The 22,500-nt window shown below is 38.8% G+C and overlaps 1 protein-coding gene across 12 annotated transcripts in view; it reads right to left on the bottom strand.

Moving 5' to 3' along the window:
• Window positions 1-22,500, bottom strand: part of ZNF536 (zinc finger protein 536) — a 342,685-nt gene that overhangs the window by 241,449 nt on the left and 78,736 nt on the right. For 10 of the 12 annotated variants that reach the window (XM_079316181.1, XM_079316173.1, XM_079316177.1 and 7 more), the window contains one exon: window positions 1-84. This exon is cut by the window's left edge and continues 34 nt beyond it. The gene's annotated coding sequence lies outside the window, so the exon portion shown is untranslated. Of the gene's footprint in view, window positions 85-17,338; window positions 17,397-22,500 lie in introns of all 12 variants that reach the window. The other 2 variants (XM_079316174.1, XM_079316175.1) reach the window with 1 other exon arrangement.

Here is a 22,500-nt window from a genome sequence, read left to right as displayed (position 1 = left end):
CACATGTCTAGGGAGAGGGGAGAGACATCAACACACTCTGGGCTCAGGAGAGATCCTTTAACCTCTTTGCCTTGGTTTCTCCATCTGCAAAACAGGGTAAAAATGAGACCTTAGTAAATATTATAAAACATTGTAATTCAAAGTAAAATTTTGAGTTAACAGCATTAGAAACACGTAACTACTTTCTGTTTTTGTCTGTCTGCAAAATTTGGAGCATATGTGCTGTACCAATATTAGCATGTCTTCACAGTCAACATCTAGAATGAATGCTTAAATATTCATTGACTTCAAATTTCAAATTGAAGTTTGAATTGACATTCATTCTGTAGATGTAACAGCATCAACCATTAATCAGGGAATAGAAATAATACCACTCAATTTATATAATCTACATACTGTGGTCAAAATGTATACTTCTAGATATATAATCTCAAAATTTTAAAGTATTAGCTGCTTAAGTAGATCATGTGGTATGTCCCCTCCCTCTTCTAACTGGCTGATTTATGTAACTGAGCAACCAAACAAAAATTCTGAGATGTATGTTCAGCTGTAGCATTCACAATTTACATTGTGTATTGAATCAAGTAAATACGTAACTCATACAATCAGGGAACAGAAGAAATAACATGATTTAGGTAACCAGCTATGACTATAAATTTATAAATAATCTAAACAAAAACTCTACGAATAAAGATTTTTAAAATGCATTATTCACTGTGGAGTTCTGTAATACTGAATAAATACTTTCCACATTCACGAAAAAAGAAAAAATCCAAAATTTACCTAAGGAGTCACTGAGACTTGTTTGTTCAGATCTACCTACCCAGTTATTCTTCCCTTCCTTCCTCCCCTTTAAACTACACCTATATAAATGGAAATTCAAAGCTTATAGTTTCTAATGCACTGTCTTTGTGGATTAGTTAATTTTTAGGCAAGTTACAGGAGTATCTAATGCAAACATTTACATTTACTAAAAGGGGGGAAAAAGAAATATGAAGTTACCAAAATCATTATAGCCATTATTTGAACAGAACATTTCAACCCTGCTGAATGCTTGCATTCTTTCAGCTCTGTCCTTCTGGTATCTTTTCCAGACCTTATTTTTAACTACATTCATACAGATACCATTGACCAGCACAACAGTCACTAAGTGCATTTCTTCCCTGAAATTGCTTTGCGTTGCCCAATATTTTGCACTTCCCAAATAATTCCCTGCTTTTCTCAACTTTTTGGTTATTGTACAGGTTTTAGAAGTCTTAATTTTCAGGGAAATTTACTATGGTAAAGAACAAGAAAAGAAAGGAGGAAACACAATTTAAATCAGCTTGTGTCTTCTACTCAAGCTCCAATTCAAACTCTGAAAATGCAATCTCCAGATAAAGATAAAAGCTCCATGTTATGTCTCTGTAAACCAGAACACAACTGGCACTTAGCAAGTTGTCCTGTCTGCTGATAGGAACAGCATGGATGAATCTGGCCAGTCCACTTGCACTTCCCTTTCTGAAACCAGTAATAAAGTTTGAGAGGGGTTATTTTTAAAGCAGCTCTTAGAGTGTTCCAGCTCACTACTGCCAGCTTCAGATCTCAAATGCAATTTGATTTATAATTACATTTTAAAAACTAGCATTAAAATAACATTAGAGGGGTCATAATCTGAACTTTTTAATAGTTAGGCACGTAGCATACATTTAGAAATGGATCTCCAACAGGATTCATCTGGAACATATTGTGACTGGAATTCCTTCCTTCAACCATTTCAGTACTCTGCTGAAGCTGGTGTGCCAAGAGTCCATGGTGAGCCCTGTATTTCAGCATTGCTTCAACTGGAAGCAGACTGAAATACACTGCTGAACATTGGCTAGTCAAAGTCTTTTCTTGCATAATAGTCAGGCCCATGTTTGTAAACACCAGTGGATGAGAAAGTGCTGGAGAATCTGGAATTAGGCCTCTGCACTGAAAAGACACGTGTTAGCATCCCTTGAAAAATCCAGTTGGCTCTATTGCTGTTGAACCTTGAAGCCACTTCAATTTTCTTGGCCTGTGTGGCACAGAATGATTTGAGGGCATTGACCACTTTGAGTAGTTCCTAAAGGCCAAGTTCTGTTCATGCCAGCCAAAACTCATGTGCAGTGAAAAAGCAATGTTCCCAACAACTGCTCCTACCTGTCCTCCCAGCTGTGCAAATAACTTACACAGGCATTCAGGGAACCTGTGCCTGCACCTCCTGAACACAAGAGGGGCTTCAGGTGGGGCACAGGCTCCTTGCCAATTTTGCCTTGTTCTTCAAGTCCAACATTTTGATAAGAAAACTTTCCAACTAATCACCTCTGCACTGGTACCTAACTACAATTTCAGAGGCAAAAGGCAGACAAGGAATTCAGTTTCTGAATACTAGTGCTGAAGTAAATGAGCTAGTAAAAAAATAAAAAGCCTGTGCCTTAAAACCAAGTCTGAAATTTTATAGGCTTTTACTCCATAATTTGTACTTGAGCCTTCTGTTATTTTTAAACAAATCTAATTTCTTACAGCTGTGAAATTTACATTTTAAGAGTGTCTAGTGGCCATGTGCATTAATTACTTTATTGTAATATTTTAATGAGTTTGGGGTTCAACTCTGAAAGAATCCCTGCTTCCCCACAGAATTACACTAGAACCTGATTCAATCACAACTTCACACACCCTGGTCCAAACCCTGATGGACTTGCACAATATTTTCAGTTGTCTTATGAAATCACTTATGAACTTTAAAACTGGCTCTAAATTTTAGGACTTCTCACCAAACTAGCATTTCCCCGATTCAGGAGCAGAGCTAGGCTTTGAGGAGGTTTGTATTTAGAGCTGAACTTGCTGGCTGAGCCTCATCTCAATGAAAGGAGGTAGCAAAATGCAAAGTTTAGCTGTGACAGTTAACATTTGGGCCAGTCTTGTTCAAAACAACACCCAATGATGCAATTGCTTCCATCCCAGCATATAGGACATAAAAACATACAGGGCTAAAAGACTAACCTCCCTAAGGAGCATCTAAATTTACCAGGGCACATTGAAATGCACTACTGGAAGATTTCAACCTTTGTAAAAAAACCTGAAAAGTGCTGCAGCATCCGTACTCCTGCCATGGTATCCCCTTTATGGATTTTGGTGGTTTGTGTCACACTAAATTATTTCTTCTTCATCCATGAGTGTGTGGTGGGACATAAGTAAAATGAACCTGTTTTTTCAAGTAGTTATCCATAAGAATTTAGTGCCTGTCCTTGCACTGCTGCAGGTGCAAGTGCTCATCTCAAGACATTGAGGCATTGAGGCAGGAGCTTGCAGACCATTGAGGATCTCTAGAATTTGAACTGAAGAGATAAACCTTCATACAACATCCAGTGCACTTTAATTCTCTACAAATAACTAAAGATGCAAATCCATAACACACTGAACAATGGGTTCAAGCACAAATACAGATAAATGCAGGGAAAGTGGGACTGACTGTGTTTAGCTGACTGTGATAACAGTAAGAGGTTCATCAGCTGTCAAGTGCCACCACACACACTGCACCCAGAGTCATGCTTGCAAATCTGACCATTTTTGTCCCCAACTCTCACCTCTCTTGGCTAGGGCAAATGCAGAATTGCAACTTCACTGAACTACCCAGCTTTTAAAAAAGCATGTTTTTAAACCACTTACAATAAGAGCAACAGTTATTATTCAGTACATGCTTTTTATCAGATTGAAGATAAACTTTATTATAACTGGTGGAGATGGTATCAATGATTTGTGGTCTATGTGAATTCTGTAATGAGAAATGGTAATCTGTCTTGGGGCAAACAATATTGTTCTGTTTACTATGCAATTAGCAATATTAAGTCAAGATTCTATAACTGATAGCTGAAAATAGGGGAGGTAGGAAGAAACTGGAAGCACTGGGAGCTGTCACAGGACAATTATCTGAGGTCTATAAATTATTTACGGTACTTTAGCCTGACATTCCCTCTCATCCTCCAAAAATCTTCCTCAGTGCTCCAGAGATGTTCACTGTAAAAGTATCAAGACTGTCAGCAGTTTGGGGCAAAGCCAGAATCTCTCCTTGTTGTGAATACTGAACATACAGTATAGTGCAGGAACTTCATTTTCAGAAAAGAAGGAATAAAATAACAAAAAATCCCTCCAAGAAAAAGAGTTTTACTTTGAAATAATGAACCAACAAACATGACAAAAAGAGGCGAGACCTAACATCCAATTCCTGGCATATCTGATGTGAAATAAAGACAGAGTGTTTCCCCTGCATTTAATCTTTTCTTTAATTTTATAAACTGAGTCGCACACCTTTGTGTGACCAAAACACTGCATTTCTTGTTTACTGTTAGATCAGCCTTAAGCTACTACCATATGGAGCTGGGAACACCACAGACAGAGCAGGAACAGTCCTTAACTAATGGTCAGAGTAAATTGTGTTGGGAGTCAAGTGGGGCCACTCTCAAGTGGCTGGTTAAGAAAAGGCCTGACCTATAATGGAGCTTCTGTGTAAAACAATACATTTTTTACTTTACATTGTAAAGGACAGAACCATAAGTATGATCAGCCACAGAAATTTCACAGCCTTTTTCTAGTCTGTTCCTTAGCTGCACATATGCAGTCCAGCCCTTTTGGCTCTGATTCTGCAGCAGTAAGAATTTTGAGATTACCTCAATGGGAACTCAGACAGAGCTACAGCACTGAGCTTTCACAGCAAACGAGCAAGACCTAGAAAGTCCTCTCCTTGCTAAACTGATCTTAAAAAAAAAAAAATTAATCAAATGATTGCATTCTTAAAGTAGCCAATTCCATTTGTAGCTCTCTGGAAATGTGATGCTCCACAGAGGGCTCCATTGCACCCAGCAGGCAAAAGCCACAATTAAGGCAGCGTGACGCAGCAGCGCTCTGGCAAGCAGGGTACCCCAAGGAAGTGACTGCTCCTGGCAGCCTCACAGCCCCTCTGTGCACCCCTGTTCCTTGAGGATCAGTGCCTGAAATTCCCACACACCACTGAATAACATCTGGCTGATCCAGAAGATTAGCAGCTTATTCCACCTTTGTTCTCTGCCTTCTTTTAGGATGAGCCATGAATGACGGCACAGCAGGCAGAACCCTACAGCACAAAAGCTAACAAAACTGTAGAATGTTTTAAGGAATGATGTAAAACTTAACAGAGAGTTATGGAAAGGTATTCCCACACAGAATCTCTGTATAAATCCCAATGCTACATGGAGGGGCTCTCAAATTCACTTGACTTTCCTGAACAGTGCAAGGCAAAATCAGCATCAAATGACTGCAAGAGCAGCCTCTTTAAAACTGATAAAAGTACAAACAGTTTTAATGAAGTGTGCAGTAAATTTGAGAGGTTCCTTTGCACAAAATAACACTGAATCAGAGTTTCACAGCAATAAAACAAACACATACTGTAAAAATAAATGGGAGGAAAAAAAATGATAGAGTATAAAACTTCATCTTCCTGTACATAACATCTCAATGATTGGCGGAAGTTACACACAAACTTCTATTTTTAAAAAATCCACTCTTTGGAGGAAAAAAATGCTCAATAATTGGTGCTTTTAGGGCTTCATTTATTTTTCTGAGAAGGTCCTGGGTCGGGTCATTCTTCATCACTATTGTTCAAAATTTATTCCCAGATTAAGAACTTCTCCTACACTAATAAACAGGTATATTAATTTTCTCCAGAAAGCAATTTTTTTCTTTCAGTAATTAGCCTACTTAAATGTTTTAATGGAACTACTGGCATACAATAGCAAAAAAGGTCCTCTGACCATAGTATAAAGTGAGAGATGAGATTTCTAAAAATTTTGTATGAAGATGGTCTAGGATTGACAAAAACAGACAACTATAAAACTATCATTAAAGGTCATAAATTAGGTACTCTCTTAAATGTAATTCAATCATTCACTGTTATAGGAGCTTGATTCTATTAGTTGTCCTATGCATTTTACAAAACAGAACTCCATTAACATTATTCACTTATAGCTTCCCTCTATAAGTGGATATTCTGCTCAACAGGCTTTAAATAGATTTTTTCCCCCTGAAATTGCTATTAAGCATACTTTTACTCAAAGGGAAAAGTAGGCATAGGATTATGCTTGTACTTCATGCAAAGGATACATTTTCAGCAATCAGAACCACATTCCTATGAAGTAAAAATACTCTATATAAGCCGATTGTTTCTATCCTTCCTAACCTTGCTCAATAAGGACTCTATTCTGATCTTTTGGGTTACACACAAGTTTTCCAATTTGGCTGAATAAAGGTATCTTGTTGGGCAGCTTCCTGAGCATATTCTGTGTCTTGAATTATGACCTTGGCATGTTCAAGGTGGATCTCAATTATAAGATGGTGCTCAGAGAAGAAAAAAGTACTTCATTTAAAAAAAATTTTTTTAAATAATCTGGATTTTCTTTTTTTTTTTACCTTCTTCAGTTAGGGAATACATTATAGAAGTCATGATTTTACATACCTGACATTAGAGAAACACTAAGATTTTAAACCTTGATAAAGTGACCATAGCACATATATAGCCACAAGATTTTTTTGAGCAATCTGCCTAACCTGTATTTACATTTCAGCCACAGAAACATCTACTGTAGATCATACACCTCTGATTCCATGTTGATTTTCCAGTGAGTGTTTGAGTGCCCTCACCTCTCACTGCTTAGATGACTCTGTTCTGCACATGCAGAGGGGCATTGTGCTGGGCCAAACCACAGATCCCACAGGCAGTCCCAAAGGATTTTGGCCACCCTGCGATGCCGAGCCACATGCCAAAATAATCTGACACACCACCAGACTCTGACCCATTGAGGTGCTGGAGCTGCAGCAGCACAATCTCTACATAAAATATGCATATGCTGAGAGCCAAATCCTCCTTCAGCTGGTTACCATATTCTGTGTTCATGTCTTACTGCTTAAAGCAGGACACATGGCAGAAATCCTACACTGCTGTTCTTCTCATTTGCCATACCAATCCCAGATAATCAAGTCAGGGCAGACACTCTTTTCTCAGAGGAATGGGTTGAATTTCATCTGACCACTGAACTTCTTGCACTTGAGGTTCTAATTTTCTTCTGGTCTTAGCCCATTTCTGTCTTGCTCTGGCACACACTGCCCTAGTAAGTACATTTATTACCTCAGTAATTCCTCTGAGGCCTGTCTTACTTTCACTTTATATCTGGACTCACATAAGCATCTCCCCATTTTACAAGGAAACATTTATTAGCCTCTGATAGGAGCTTCCTGTTCCACGCTGCAGAATCCCATTGTGTGTTACTGTTCAAAAGCAGGCTAACAAGCTGCACCCCTGGGGCTCTCACCCACGGGGTCTGAGCGCTGGCTGTGCAGCACAGCCATGGAGAGGGCATGGAGGGGCACGACCAGGCATTCCAGATCCTCTTCCTGGCCTGTTTACAAACCTTTACTCAGCAGAGTTCCACACACAGAGTCAACAGGAGCCCTTGCACACAGTGACTTCTCACCAACTACCAGCAATGCGTGACCCCACAATTTCTAGGGTGCCCCATCCACGCTCCTTGTTCATGCCCTTGGGAGCAGTGCAGAAAAGACCTGTGAAAGTCTCCTTCACCCAAGGATTCCTCAACTATGAGGTTGATTTTATTACTTTGGGACACTTGAACAGTAGAGGGTAAGCCTATTATATCATAAAAACAGGGATTTCTGCTGTAATTCTTCCAGTTCACAGCTAATTATCTTACTTGAGAGCTGGTCATGGAATTTTTTTCCAGGTAGTTGTGGAACATCACTGCATATTCTAGGTCCACTCTGCAAAAATCCTCAGTGTAGCAGCTATTTGGTAAAGTTGGTCCTGTCCAAAAACTGTCCAGTGTACTACAGTGTTATACAGGAAACTTTGGTCATAATCCCCCCCCCGCCACAGCACAGACATATCATCAGAGGAGGTAAAAAAAATACAATTGCTAGAAAATAAAACTACATGGATTTGCCCCAGCTGGAGGTCTGGACCCACCCTAAGGACATGAAAAAGATTTCAATGCACAGTCTATTTTGCTAGAAACCATGTGAAGTCTCTCATCCACATCAGCCTGCTATTTTTTTACTTCTTTGGGAGCAGACAACATTCGCATTCAGCTGCTCACTTATAAATAAAAAACATTTTTACATGGGTGGATTGGAGTGGCCTCTTTTTTCCCCCCTCTTTCGGTTCCCATTATTTTATATATTACACACATGTTCTGTCAGCGAAGCTCACTTTGTTATCTGAAACATCTGTGGTACCCTGCTGTGGAGAAGGCCAACACTGCTGCTGCTGCTGCTGCCTGTCTTTATTAGCCACTGATTTGCTGATGTCGTCCTCCGACGGCTCCGCTTGGCCTCCGCAGCGCCGGGGCTGCAGGCACAATGTGGGGCTCTGTCACCTGCCAGAGGGGTCCTGCAGGGTCACAATATGGCACTTACCCTCTATAGGAGGGTATGGAACCAAGGTTTCCTGTGGGAGTTCACTGGTGTTTGTGTTTCTAAAGACATCTCTGTGAATTTATCTGCAGCACCATTGCAAGGAGGCACATCCTGTCAGAATGAAAGGAACGCCCACCTGATGCTGATCTCTCATGAGATCAGGCTGTTGAGCAGCCATAGTATTTTCTCTTTTTTTTTTTCTTATTTTTACTTGGATTGATCTCCTTTAACCTTATTTTCAATTGCATTTTACAGTTATAGTCATGACATAATGCTCAGTCCTGTGTAACTCCCTGGGATCTACTGTGGCTGAAAAGATTATTAGCTGAGGTATATGGATTTCTTATGGAGTCAAGACAAGTTTTTAAAAAGTCAACTTAGATACGAAAATATGTATATGCTTCTTAAATAACCTATGTATAGATAAGATATTCAGGTCACCTGATAGAAAATGAAGCTATTTCTATGTATTTTATACATGTACTTTTTGTGCAAGCAATAGCACTTCAGTAAAACCAGATTAACCATTTCCCCTCTGAAAAATCAAAGCCCTCTTCATATGGATTTCTTATGCAACAGATGAGGGGAATATACATTCCATAGAAGAATTTGAGAGATGATTGTTAAACCACAAAACTTAACAAGAACATTTAGGGGAAGATGCAAGAACAACTCACGAAAACACTCACATGGACCAGATTTCCAGCTGATGGCATTCCTTCTGTGGGTCTGCTGTTTTAAGAAACTGCTCTCTAATACAAAGGTAAGACAATAAGAAGTTAAAAGGCACTTCCTTTCCTTTTCTTAAAAAATCTATTTATCGATGACATAAAAATCTGAGCTGAGTTCTGAGTCCCTTAGGTACACTCAAACTGGCTTTCTTGTAGATTTTTCACATCTCTCAAGGACTGGGAGCCTGGTATGAAGAATAATTATGGTATGGGAGCATCACGTGGCTGCTGTCACATATCTTTTACATGCAAGTCAGTGTGCATATGTGGCCAATTCAAGATTCCAGATTGAAGACTGATGTGGAGATAATTATAAATGAAAATAAAACACAGCTTTTGAAATAACACCCTGTTTTCTTTACAAAGCAATTGATCACCTAACCCCAGAAGGAAGGTTCAAAAGTTACTATTTAACAAAGTGCTAGTAGCAAGCAGCTTGCTATATCTTTCAGGATCAAGGCCATGATGACAAGGATAGAGAATCAAGAAAATAAATGCCACAAAGACATCTCTCCCCTCCTCAACCCCCTTTTGCTTGGAGCATTACTTACTTTCAAATTTGATTTGTTTGTATTACATGGCTTTAGTGCCACAAAACATCTAAACTCTGTGCAGAAACAGGAAGGGTATTTACATATTTAAAATCTGAACCTCATTTCCTATTCCCTGAAAATAACTGAGATGTGATAGCACTGGTCTCCAAAATAATTTTTAGATTCCCTACTAACAACTTGCAGTAGAAGAAGATTCAGAACTGCTCCCTGGTCAGTTCATCTTGTTTTGCCAGACCAGGAACTAATCAGAGTCACAGGTTGTTCCCCCTGCTCCAAGCATATCCTCAGAGAGATAAAAAATGTACTGGGACACTGTTGCTACTGCTGCCACTTGCTGAGGATTGTCTAAAGAAGGTATTTCAAATCCTCTGGAGGCCAGGGAAGTCACAGATGTTTTCCACTACCAGAGGAGTACAAAGTACCTGAGCAACAGCAAAGATCTGTTCTTAAATTTACACGATAGCTCTTATTTGGAGGAAAGTGCAAGGAAGGAATAAAATTAATGTATATGCATAAACAAGTCCAAAAGTTGGAAGATGAACTGAAAAGTCAATTATCTTTATAAATTTTAAAACTACAAACAGATTCAAGCAGGACAGTTTTCGATCCTTCTGCAGGACATATGTACAAGATAGAAAAAGACTTTACATAAAGAAATACGCGAAGGTGAAGTGAAGATATTTATGGTAGTGGGGAAAAGAAAAAAATTAGTGCAGTGTTATGTTGGAAAGATAGTAATTTCTCTTTTACCCTTTGTGTATGTCACCGTCTATTGTTACGCAGTTTTTTTAACATTCATCTGAATATTTCATCCATGGAAAAATTAGTCCCAGCATCTTTTTTTCTGAATAATGTTTGGCGGTCATTGCTTCACAACTGCAAACAATCCCTTATTGCTATTGAGTGCTACAGACAGGCTTGTTTCATGCTGGAGGTTAGAATCTGATCCTAAGTCCATTAAATCACTGAGTCTTTTTAAAGTTTAATCTTGAGAGGATTTGAGTTATAAACAAAGGACACTATACATGGGGAAAGAAACAACAGAAAACTATGAACTTATGACATTAATGCAACCTCAAGTTCAAATTTTGTGTGTGATTTAGCAAGAAAATTCTGAGCTTTCAGCAGCAGCACATACACCCTGGCATGTGGGCAAAGCTAAACCGAGCATTGATGCTCACATCCAAAACACACATATGGATCCTATTTTACTATAGACGTGATTCTTCATGTGCAAAACATGTGTCTGACTGGTTTTCTTTGGCCTTTTAAGATCTGTTTCTTTTTCTCTGGTGGGGGCAGGGAACAGAGAAATAAATAAACAATTTATGTGGTTCTTGAATATACATTATCTATGAAGAGAACAGCCTGGGATTCAAGAGCAGGTAAAAAGTCTGGACTTCGGCTAAAAGTATTAATTTCAGCAAACAACCAAGTGCCAACAGAGAGAAACTTAGTCCACTCTCAGCTTCTGCAACACACTAATCTATCCAATTCTCTAATTGCTAGATAGGAAAGGGAAAAAGGGCTCCAGATGCTAATAACTTGGAAGTGGTAATTAGAGGAGTCCGCATTACTGCTGCGAGACTCCCATCTTCCCTTGATTACTGGAAAGAAATTTTTTTCCAGTGGGTCTCCTTCTCACTTCTAAAACAAGCAGCACTTCTGTGTTCCTAAGCCCCATCTCTGTGTCACTAAACACATCAACAGGAATTTTATTGGGACCAGAAAACTTTCTCTACTTTCCTTAACACTGGAGGATGCTTAGTTTCCCATAAAAATGTAGGAATATATCCACAAGCTTATAAGGTGACCTAACAGGAAAGTAACACAAGCCCCAGCTTTTAGCTACACAAGATGAAAATTGCCTTCTGCAGCCCTAGCCTGAGTGTGACAGAGAACAAGAGAGTCTGCTTCCCTTGTTTCAAAGGGTAACAAATATCTTTAAAGGCTTCTTGAGCATTTATAATCTCTGGGATCACAGAGACAAAGTAAGTCTGGAAAGGGTCTGAACATCGCATGAGAAAGTAAAAGGAAAAATACACTTATCACAAAGAGGGAATGCATTTGTATTATTATATTGAAATAGCACAAGGCTGCAATGACAGGCTATAAATTTTTCTCTTGGACTGTAACCAATATTTTCCATTTCAAGTAACAACAGTGTAAGAAAGAGCGACTCAGAATTAATAGGAATTACAGACATAAATTGGTAGGTACTTAGGTGAAAAAGAACCTCAAATTCAGCTGCTGTTAAAGGAGAAAAGGTTAACTAGCCCTGTGGGCAACCCTTGGACCCATTTATACTGCTGACAAAGTGACCAAGGAGGTATGCTTAAATTTTAAAATGATGCCCATCTTTATAATTCTCAGATTCATACCCCAGAATGTTACAGTGAATTTTTGGCACTGAAAAGCATCTTGTTTTTATATCTGAAATTTAACATTAAACATAACACTAAAGCTAATCTATGATACCAGATAATAATAGCAGTGATAGTAACTACTATCTAGTGGTTCTGCAGTGATGAGAATTAAGTTACAGAAATTTCTCACTTCTACTTTTTCTGATTTGATATGTCATTTCATTAAACAACCATGAATTATTGAATACTAATAATTTTAAATCAGTGATGTGCCTTAAGATACACACTTACAGACTATTAGTATTTTTCTTAACCATTTTGTTGCTGTAACTGGCAACTAAAACAGGACTGGGCTGCAAGGCTGTTAGCCAAAGCCAATGTACATTAGCAAGGCTGGGTCCACAGGATGAACAATCTCTTCTCTGTTTTAAGACTCAATCCTACATTTGGTCTGGTACATCTAAATCCATAGGATTTTCTAACAGGTCCATCAAACCTTGAGAGATAAGCCTTAAAACTGAAACTAAACCTGACAAGTCCTCTTTTTTCCACATTATACAGACTTCTAAAAAGAGAAGGACTGCAATATTGTAAAAATAAAATTAAATCAATGCAAAGTGGCTTAGCACAGGTGTTGCTGTTATTGTGCTCTCTTTGGAAAGCCCACACATTCAGCACACCTTCAATTCACACACCCAGCTGTGTGAGGTGGTGGGCTATTGTTAGTTTACAGGTTTGCAATAAAAACCATGAAGTAATATTGGCAAGCTCAGGAGCATTTTTTTTTTCCCTTATGATGTCTCCCTGCATCTATTTATCTAGTTCTCCTTGCTTTGTTTCTGCTTTTATATTCAGCATATTCAAAAAAGGGTCAGGAGAGGTTTTAAAGATGTAATGCCACGCTCAAGCCTTTTGAACACTAAGAGAAAACCTCAAAAGGTTCACGCATAAAGGAACAAAGATATAAGGATAGCTTTGAACCTGAGGGGCTCTCTCACTGCAAGCAAGTGCATTGCCAGCATGTCACAGGTGTACACCACATGAGCAAGTGAAAAAATAAAATGCCTTTGTGAAGGGGTGTGATGCTGACGGGTCCGAGTGCAGAATGCATTAATCCCAGGGCGAAGGCGTGCATCTGTTAGAGATTTATGTAGCTCCTACTAGTAGTTTGTACAGATATCTGAGCAGGTGAACGTCAACAGCTTTGAAACCATATGTTAAAGGGAGGCTGGGAGAGGCTAGGGGAAGGCCACCAGGGGAAGGCCACCAGGCATTCTGTGTCTGACAGGAGCGAGCATGGCCCGGGGTAGTTCGCACTCTGGCCCAACCCCAGGCTCCTGCTGCCTGAGCTGGGGGACACTGGGGCAAACAGAGAAACAGAGTCTCCCTCTCTTTTCCCCCTCCATGAACAAGAGATGCTAAATGTGACCACACAATGGCAATTTTCTTTCATGTCTCTTTAATTTCTGTCTTTTTTTTTTTTTTTTTTGGTTGGTCGGTTTTGTTTGGGGGTTTTTTTTGTTGGTGTTTTGTTTTGTTTTTCAGTGGGTTTGTGTTTGTGGTTTTTTGTTGCGGGGTTTTGTGGGTTTTTTTGTGGGAGGTAAGTATAATTTTTTTAAATAGATTCAAAAAGTTTGTTTTACGGAGTTGTATTAAAATAATTTTTAGACATTGGCTTTAGTTTGTTGGAAGAAGACAGAGTGAAGATCTTCGTCTCCTGGTGGCTACAGGAACACACTACAGCAGGGAAGAGCCAAGTCCTGTTATTTTGTTATAAACCAATAAATTGGTTTATTCTTGTTTTTATATATTAACTCTGAGACACTCGGGTTTGGGAATGACATGGATCAGAACCTGGGTCATCCCATTTCCTAGAACAGTCTCCTGACCAGCAGACTGCACTCCTGGTAGGTACTTGTGTAAGTGCAGTTGAATCCTGCCTGTTTTCAAAAGGAAAAAAAAAAAAAAAAATTAGCTTTAAGAAAAACAATGCACTTTCAAAAAGTGACATTTTGTCTATAATGTTTAGTTACTCTACTAAATATCCTCAGCAAGGAACTGTGAGAATTCATTCATCTTTGAATGAATTTATAAAACCTGCTGAGAGGTCTCTGGCTGAAACATATGAAATTTTTTATGATTAGCACAGAGTACTAGAATACAAAAATTGTCAGTTTATACACCCCTTTAACCTAGACCACTCAGTTACTCCTACCATACATGACTTTTGGGAAATTAAAGGAAAACTGCTTTGGTAATAAATGTAAAGCTTCTAAAGGAGGTATGTTAGAAAAATTTTCCTTCAAATTAAAACTTTCTGTAAAATGGAGAAAACAAATGTCTCAAATCCCCTCCACTTCAAACAGCTCAGAAACTACCTTGAACTCTCCAAGGTTCAAGTTTCTCTCAAAGGTAAGGGAATCAAAAACTAGCTTGGGAGTCCTCTAAGACCCTATTGCTAGAGGAGTAATTCCACCTTTGAAAATCTTGGTGTGATGAAGTGAGTTCATCAAGAATTGCAATTTCATTTTGTCCTCAATGGTCCATAACACACACAGTGCTGGAGAAATGTGTCTTCCTCACCCTTGTGAAGTATTACAGCTTCACTGAAAACCTTGCAGGGAGAATCCATGCACAGGGCACGGGGCTTGTAGTTTAGTATTGCCCAAACTCTGCTTCCAAACATTCCTAGTCCATGAATTTCAACTGCTCCACTGACACTGTTGCTAAGTGCTTCTGAAAATATCTAATCAGACCTTCCCATCCTCTTGTTTATCCACCTCTCACAATATCAGAACACACTCTCTGTAGCAGTCCTTTTCAATTTATTTCCCACATACTTCCCTTGCCAAGAAGATATTGTTCATACCTCCTCCTTCACTGAGTAATTAACTTGCTCCAATCTTTGGAAATGAAACACTCACCCCTGCTTTGGCCCCAGCCCTCAACAGCCTCTTGCAAGGCTCCTCCTGCAGCTCAGCACACCCCATGGAGTGGGGGAAGACCCACCATAATTGCTCTGTGCTTGGCACCTGAGAGGAAATAATCACTTGTCTTTCATTGCTCTGCTGTACTTTAGTGAAGCACAGTTAGTAAAAAAGGGGAGTGAACAAAGCTGGTGGTTTACCAAGACCCACCACACACCCTTGGAGTGCCCCCACTCCAGCATCTGGTCTAGAGTGGGCAAATCCCAGCATTGCTCCATGGAAAGGACAGCATCAGGACTGACATATCCACTGTCTATTAGAAAATATTAATTGAGATTTTTAATTTGGGGAGCTGTGTGTTGCACAGCATTTGTAAAATATGCCCCAAACATTCTCATGACTGCGGCTCAAAGAGTTTGATTAAAATTGGGTAAAATCAGTCTCTCATCCTTCTGTTTAAAAAATGAGAAGTCATTTATTCAGTTTAATTCAAAGATTTATATATGATTAAAATTACTATAAGATGTCTGGCTTTTCTGCAATAAACTGCGATGGCCATCAAAATATTGATAGTCATTGGTAAATTACTTCTGGTGTTTAATCAATGTTATTTTTTTATCATCCAATTTTTTCTTCAAGTCAGCTTCTAACACTAAACTACATTTCATCAAGGTTGGTAAAATGTTTAGAAAGGAACAGATGTCAGAATATGGGGATTGCCAATAACACTGATGGAAGCCAGTAATTTCTTTCCTGTCCAAAGGCAAAAGAATGAAGAATAATCTAGACTGTATACAATAATACAAGATTTACTACAACATTAATGGCTATAAAAAGTAAAAGTATACAAAAGCTATCTCCATTTTTTTCAAGCCATCACTAAGGGCAGTGTTTTTCAATTTGAGACAATTTTTACAGGAAAATGAAAGGTCTATCTATTCTTAAACCTTTAAATATCCATAAAATACAGATGAAGACACAGGCTAGCGTTAGTTGCTTCCAAATATACTTGTATATTAGTCTATTGTGCAAGTTAATAATTTTGCCAAATCTCAAAAAATGTGGATGCAATCTTTCCTTTAAGAAAGCGGCTCAGCTTGTTATTTACAGATTGTAACATTTACATAAGAGTTTGGTTTAACAAGAGATATAAATATAGATAAAACCCTTAGGACTTCATTCTTTAAACTGCCCTCTAAAAATCTGCCCTACAATTTGCACACTGAATTTTGTGCAGACTATTCTTGGAAGCCTTTTGTGAATTAGGGAGAACTGACTCGAAACAGGGGCTGGTTAATCACAATTTTGCAAATTGTACGTAGCAATCATCCTCACATTGTGAAATTCAGATCTATAAAATGCTGATGTTTTAGAGCTGAAAAATAAATAAGCTAAATAGGAGTACTTTGCTAAGGAAGAAAAAAAGAGTAGAAGACCCTTTGCAAAGAAATCCTTAAAAAAAAATAATAGAGTAAGAGAAGTGGCATCATAAATAAAGTGTATCTCCATTCCAGATCTCAACTGTAAGCCCACCCTGGAAAAATTTTATCAGCTGACTGTTCCTGCCCCCAGTCTCATGTCAACACTCACCTGAATACACCAGACAAACTCCTGCATTTCTGAGAATAAACCTGTGGGAGTTTCGTATTTGAGAAGGTTCCTGTATGTTCAGCCAGCACCTGGAGAAGCCTCCAGTGGAGGAAGGGCTGGAGGAACTTCACCCTTCCATGTGTCCATGTCTGTCTGTCTGTCTGTGTCCTGACTGCACTCCAGGACTGTCCCTGAGCACCACCTGCAGCCACACAGACACCTTGTGATGCATGTGGAATGCAAGCACTTGACAATAATGGCTGGCAACTAAGTAGTTTGAGGGAGAAGGCACAGAGTTTATGTGGAAAAGATGCCTTAAAGAAGATTTTTTTGTTCTGCTTTAAGCTCCAGCTAACATAACTTCAGCAACAGCTGACTCAAAATTCTTCTTTTCCACACAGGTTTTGCAATTCCTAACATTTAGTATAAATGAAGGTCTCTTTCTATTTATTTTCCCTTATCTGTTGCAGAAGGACCTTGACAAACTGACTGTTTTGAGTGTACAAGGATATGCTTTAATTCATGCAAAATATTTTCTGTTACCAATGTCGTTATGAAGATGAGAACTTTCCATTGGGGTCCAGCAGTGACACAATGTGTCAGTCACCTTCCTGCCATTCCAAGCCCCTTCACTATGGACACAAGGCACAAACAGTGGAAACTCTGTTTTCCTGATGTTGATCCTCCCCAAAGGTCAGGTTTCTTACCTCAAACATTCCAGCAGTTGCTTAGACTGCAGTTCAGGAATTTTGTATAACAGTGCTTCTAGAAAGCAAATATTTATGTTAGTAAATACCATTAATGTATTACTCTTATACAGGTATTTTCATTAGCAAACTCCTAAATAGCAGGAAGAGAATTTTTAACTAAATGCATAAAAACATACTATATTTGTGTATTAAACAAACTTAACCATCTTACTTGACTGTGCTAAGTGTTTTGTCAAACATGAAGTCTGGCTATTAACTACTTTTATGGGAATTAATGTTTTTAGAATTACTATAAATTCAGAATTCATCCTTTTGCTGCAGAGAGCAGGCAGAAGCAGAATGCCCTACAATGAACAGAACAAATAGGCATTACCAGTATTTCATAAAAGCAGTGGTCAGAAAAAAAAAGAAAAAGGAAAACAAAGGACCCATAGGAATCTTATAGGGGGATAAAATAAGGAAATTGCTCTTGAATGGGAGAGGCTTACATTCATGCCTGGCTCTGAAAAGGTAGTTCAGGGATTTAGCTTCACACATGATAAGTGAATATCCTGAGCATCAGGCTCAGTTATTCTGGTAGAGCACATTTACTCACCCACTCCTGCTGGAGTCACCCCTTTTGTTGTCTTTTCCCTTTTTTTAACTGGAGACAGCATTTAGCCTACAACTTCATCATTCCATCTGAGTCTCAAAAGCAAAATAGTTCAGAAATCTCAAAGTACGTATTATTTATTCAAACAGAACACCTTTAGGAATTTTGGCCAATGAAACAAAACTTTTTAATATCTGGAATTTTTTAAAGGATAAAAAGAAAACTCACTCCTTTTAGCTCCATCCCACTACTCAGATTGGAACCAAGATCTACAGAGGTGGAGCTGAGCACCTTCTTTGTTTCCTCTGCTTGTCACTTTTGAGGCCAAGACTGAGGAGGAAAAGCTCCTATGTTATTTATTAATTCAAAAGAAGCCTATATTTAAGGCCCTAACAGATGATGTCTCTTGTGACAAGGGAACATGGGATACTCAAACCAATGAAGGGCTGTAAGTGGGAAGGAGTCTTTCAGGATCTAGACAATGAAAGCTCCCATAAAAACTTTGGAAGATTCTTGTTTGCTGTTTTGAAGACAATCTGCCTGTGAGTCCAGATGTACTCATCCAGACTTTCAAACACACATTTCAATGTGATCTGAGTTTGAATGTAACATGGTAAATGAGCTATTCATCATCACACAAAATCATCTTAAATATCACCTGAGCCATTTCACTTATTTGAGAAATGTAGGCAGCTCTGAAGTTGAAAATACTGTATATTTCAGAGGTAAAATGCCCAGGACTAGATTTTTTAATTTAACATAATGAAGCCAAAAAAGTGATTTATTCCTTGTTTGTTACATCCAGTTAGCTGATAATTAGGCAAATGATTTGCCTCTATGTTTTTGTGTACCTTCCTGAGTATTTCTACTGAAGGATTTTATTCTTCCTGCAGCCCAGCTTTTATTCATTATCTGAGAGCATTGTATTTTCTATTTGGTATTGTGTTTTAGGCAAAGATGTTTCAGAAACATAATTTTAGTGTGCATTCAAAATTCTGAGCACTTAAAAAAAAAAAAAAATTATGTGTCTAAGAACCCACACAGGACTGCAGCCCCAGGTGATCCACAGTCTCAGTGCACTGGGGTTTTGAGCTGCAGCCAGTTCAGGCAGGGCACAGGGCAGGTGCTCCCAGGCACAGCAGCCCAGCAGTGTTTGATTCTGTGTGTTGACCCAGACATTAGGATGTTTACTGTCTGCACCCACCTCCTTCCCTTCCTGAAAAGCTCTGCAAAACCAAACCAGCTCACGACATGTCAGCCTTCTGACCCACACATCAAGCTCTGGCTCTCAGCATTTCTCTGCTGCTTGGGAAGATTTGACCTCGTGGCTCTAACAAATCACACCCACTGCCTGGACAGCATAAGAGACATTCCTTCACACGAGTCCAGAGGCTTTCAGGGCAACATGAGGCATCTGCTTGTGTAAACTATAGGCAGTTGATTAGGAGCAGAGTAGAATGTTGCTTTACAGTCCACTGTAATTTTATTTTTATTACTACTACTACTTAACAGGAGTACTTTAGAATGACTAAAGTTGTCTGCTCAAATCCAAACTCTTGCCAGATGCTGCTGCTCACAGTCCAATCTGAGAACAGTAGAACTTCCTGATGCTGCCTCTGAAGGGATACAGACCTTGATTCCATGAGTCAGAGAGACTCAAGAGATACTACTAATTAAAAACAAAATACTCAACTTCTTAAAAAAAAAATAAACCTACACATCCACATCAGTGTATTTTAAATTATCCTATAATTTCCATTAGCAAAAGAGCTTGAAAATTACTCTCTTTGGCGACAGTTTTAAGTTGTTTTTTTTTTTTTTTGCTACATCCACACAGGCAAGAGATCCTGCCCTTAAAGTTTTAGAACACTATAAGAAGATCCAGAGGAATTAGCATCATAAAGCCATTTAGAAAAGTTTAAAGAAAGCAACCATAGGAACAACACCTTCTCTCAAAACCAATTAATATCACATAAGATGTGATCCTAAGTTTCAAATTTTAAAAAGCCTTAGCACTTTAAAATAATATAAATTATACATACAATATAGACAATACAGGGAAGTGTAATGAGAGTCACCAGACCTGTTTTCTCCTCTGTGATTGTCAAGGCTCAGTGTCTCTGACTCACTGCATTGGGCATTTGATGCCATCTCCTGCCTTGGACCAACCTGGAGCTGCTCTACACCAGCTGCAGCTGTGCCTGCTAGCTGGGGTCATTTTAAGTTTGTTTTGAATAACCCCCCCATTCACCAATATTTTTAAGAAGTTCAAAGCTGAAATTTCTGCAGCTAGAAATGTGCAACACGAAATGTGGCCAGCATAAGAAAATTTGAACAGACACTCACAATTCACTTGGTTCCCTGTTAGGGGAATGAGAAAGATGCACGTTACTTCCATTATCTGTCCTTAAGTGTTTTTTGTCAAATTTTGACTCTGCCACCATTCTTCAGTGACAGACATTAGGTATGACATTTTTTGACACAATGTCAATAGTGACATCAGTAATATTTGACACAAGGCACATTGGGGTTATTTGACACAGACAATTGGATAGCTCAGGGCACTGGAGATCCAATGCATAAAGAGTTATACCTCCAAGTCACCAGTGAATATCTAGCCCAATGTTTTTTAGCTGCTACCAAATGATGGCTCCTCAGAGTCATATAGAGGAGGAGTTCGGGTATATTGAACAGATGTCCGAAAACAAAATTCAGCACAATAAATTACATTAATCTGTGCCCTATGTTGAAATACCATGGAATGAATAGTCAGTGACAAAGCTATTCTTCTACTGCTATCTGTAATTCCTTTTAAAAATGGTTGAATCCCAAAGGAGACATGGGAGGATCAAATGAGTCAGAGAGCACTACAGCTCCAGTCTCCTGAATAAGATTTCTGTCTCAACAGCTTTCAGTCCCATGGCTTTCATTAACAGTTAAATACACTTAGGGGAAAATACAAATGTGAAATCTTACTTTCAATGATGTGTTTTCGAAATATTTCACAATTGGCTAATATACAGGACTCACAAATGCTGAACAGAAGCAAAATGAATTACGTGTATGATCATTCTAGAATTTCCTAGAGTGCCACAGTCCTGATTAAACAAAGCACTTCTACCTACATCCAATACAGCACTCATCTAAGATCAGAGTCTTGCAATATCTATTATGCATCTGGCTGAGCTCCCAAATCCTGCATTCAGCCCTGAGGTCCATTACTCAAAACCTGGTAGCTCTGGACATGAGCAGAAGGACGTGTTAGTCCTGGGTACATATGGAACTACCTGGACTTACAAGGACAGACACCTGCCTAAGGCACCTGGGTGCCTGGAGAATTTCATATCACTGAGAAAAGCATTTAGAAATCTAAGTTGCATTGAGTCATCTTAGAGTGTATAAATCCTCTTTTGATGCAGAACTTACTCTAAGTTTATGCTTCTGTTCAAACATCTTTAGCACATGCAACTGCCCAGGAACAGGACTTTTTTAAGGAACAAGGTAATGTTTTTTAAAAGTTCAGAGTTAAGTGTTTGACTTATAAGCCTCTTTTTTTTTTTTTTTTTTTTTTTAAGTAAGTACAACTACCAAGTGAGAGTTAATTCATGAAGAGAAGGAGAAAATGCACTTCTTTTTTTCCTATTTTATATATTTTATATTAAAATGTGTTTCACATTAGCCTGTTTATCACAAGATGCCATCTATATGACCATGCAACTGCAGAATGGTGTTCAATCAAGAGCTAGAACTAACAGCTGGGCTACCAACACATTCCCTAGAACATTTTATTTATTTTAAATAAGGCTACTCTTACATCTAGACTCCTCCATTGTTCTGCAAATGGGGACTTCTCTTAAAAAAAAACCCAAAGCCATCCTATCTGATAAAATCAAAATACATTAAGCATATTCATTGCCCCTTAAGAAATTATCCCACATTGTTATATATCACAGAAAAACAAGCTAAGCACATTTTGTTAATTATTTGTTTGGACTCTATACTATATTGCAACATCTCAAAAAAGCTATTTTTTTTTTTAAGTGTAAGAACAATATGTATTTTACTGCAACAAAAAGGGTTTTTGTAGCAAACTGGTGGGCTGAACCACTAAGGAAGCTCACAGAACACCACTCTCAGGAAGGATAAATTTGCATGTGACTTCACAGAAACCATGCCCCAAGGCACTGCCACCTCCCTCTCAGAGTCAGGAGGGCCAAGCTTTCACACATGGGCAAAAACATCTGCTGTTTTCCCAGCCTCTGTCCACAATGCCAGAGCAAGGAGTCCATTGACAGCCCACGGTTCTCACCAGTCTCCATGTCCCAAATCCCCCCTTGGCAAAGCACAGAATTGCTGAACAGCAATACAGCCTCTTCCTCTGATGTTACTCACAACAACAGGTCTGGATCAAGTCTCATTTTGCCAAAAAGCTTTACATCACAAGATACCTCACATTCCTCTTTGTCCAGACTTTTGGAGGCTCTGTCTGATGAACACACCTCTGCTCATCCATCTTTATCCTAAAAACCCCACTCTTTTCTCAGTGGTGGACACCTGCCCTTTCCAC

Source organism: Erithacus rubecula (genome assembly GCF_903797595.1).
Source record: "Erithacus rubecula genome assembly, chromosome: 12".
Classification (NCBI taxonomy): Eukaryota; Metazoa; Chordata; class Aves; order Passeriformes; family Muscicapidae; genus Erithacus; species Erithacus rubecula.
Note: the sequence above shows the minus strand (reverse complement) of the source record. Positions and strands in the feature narration are given on the sequence as shown.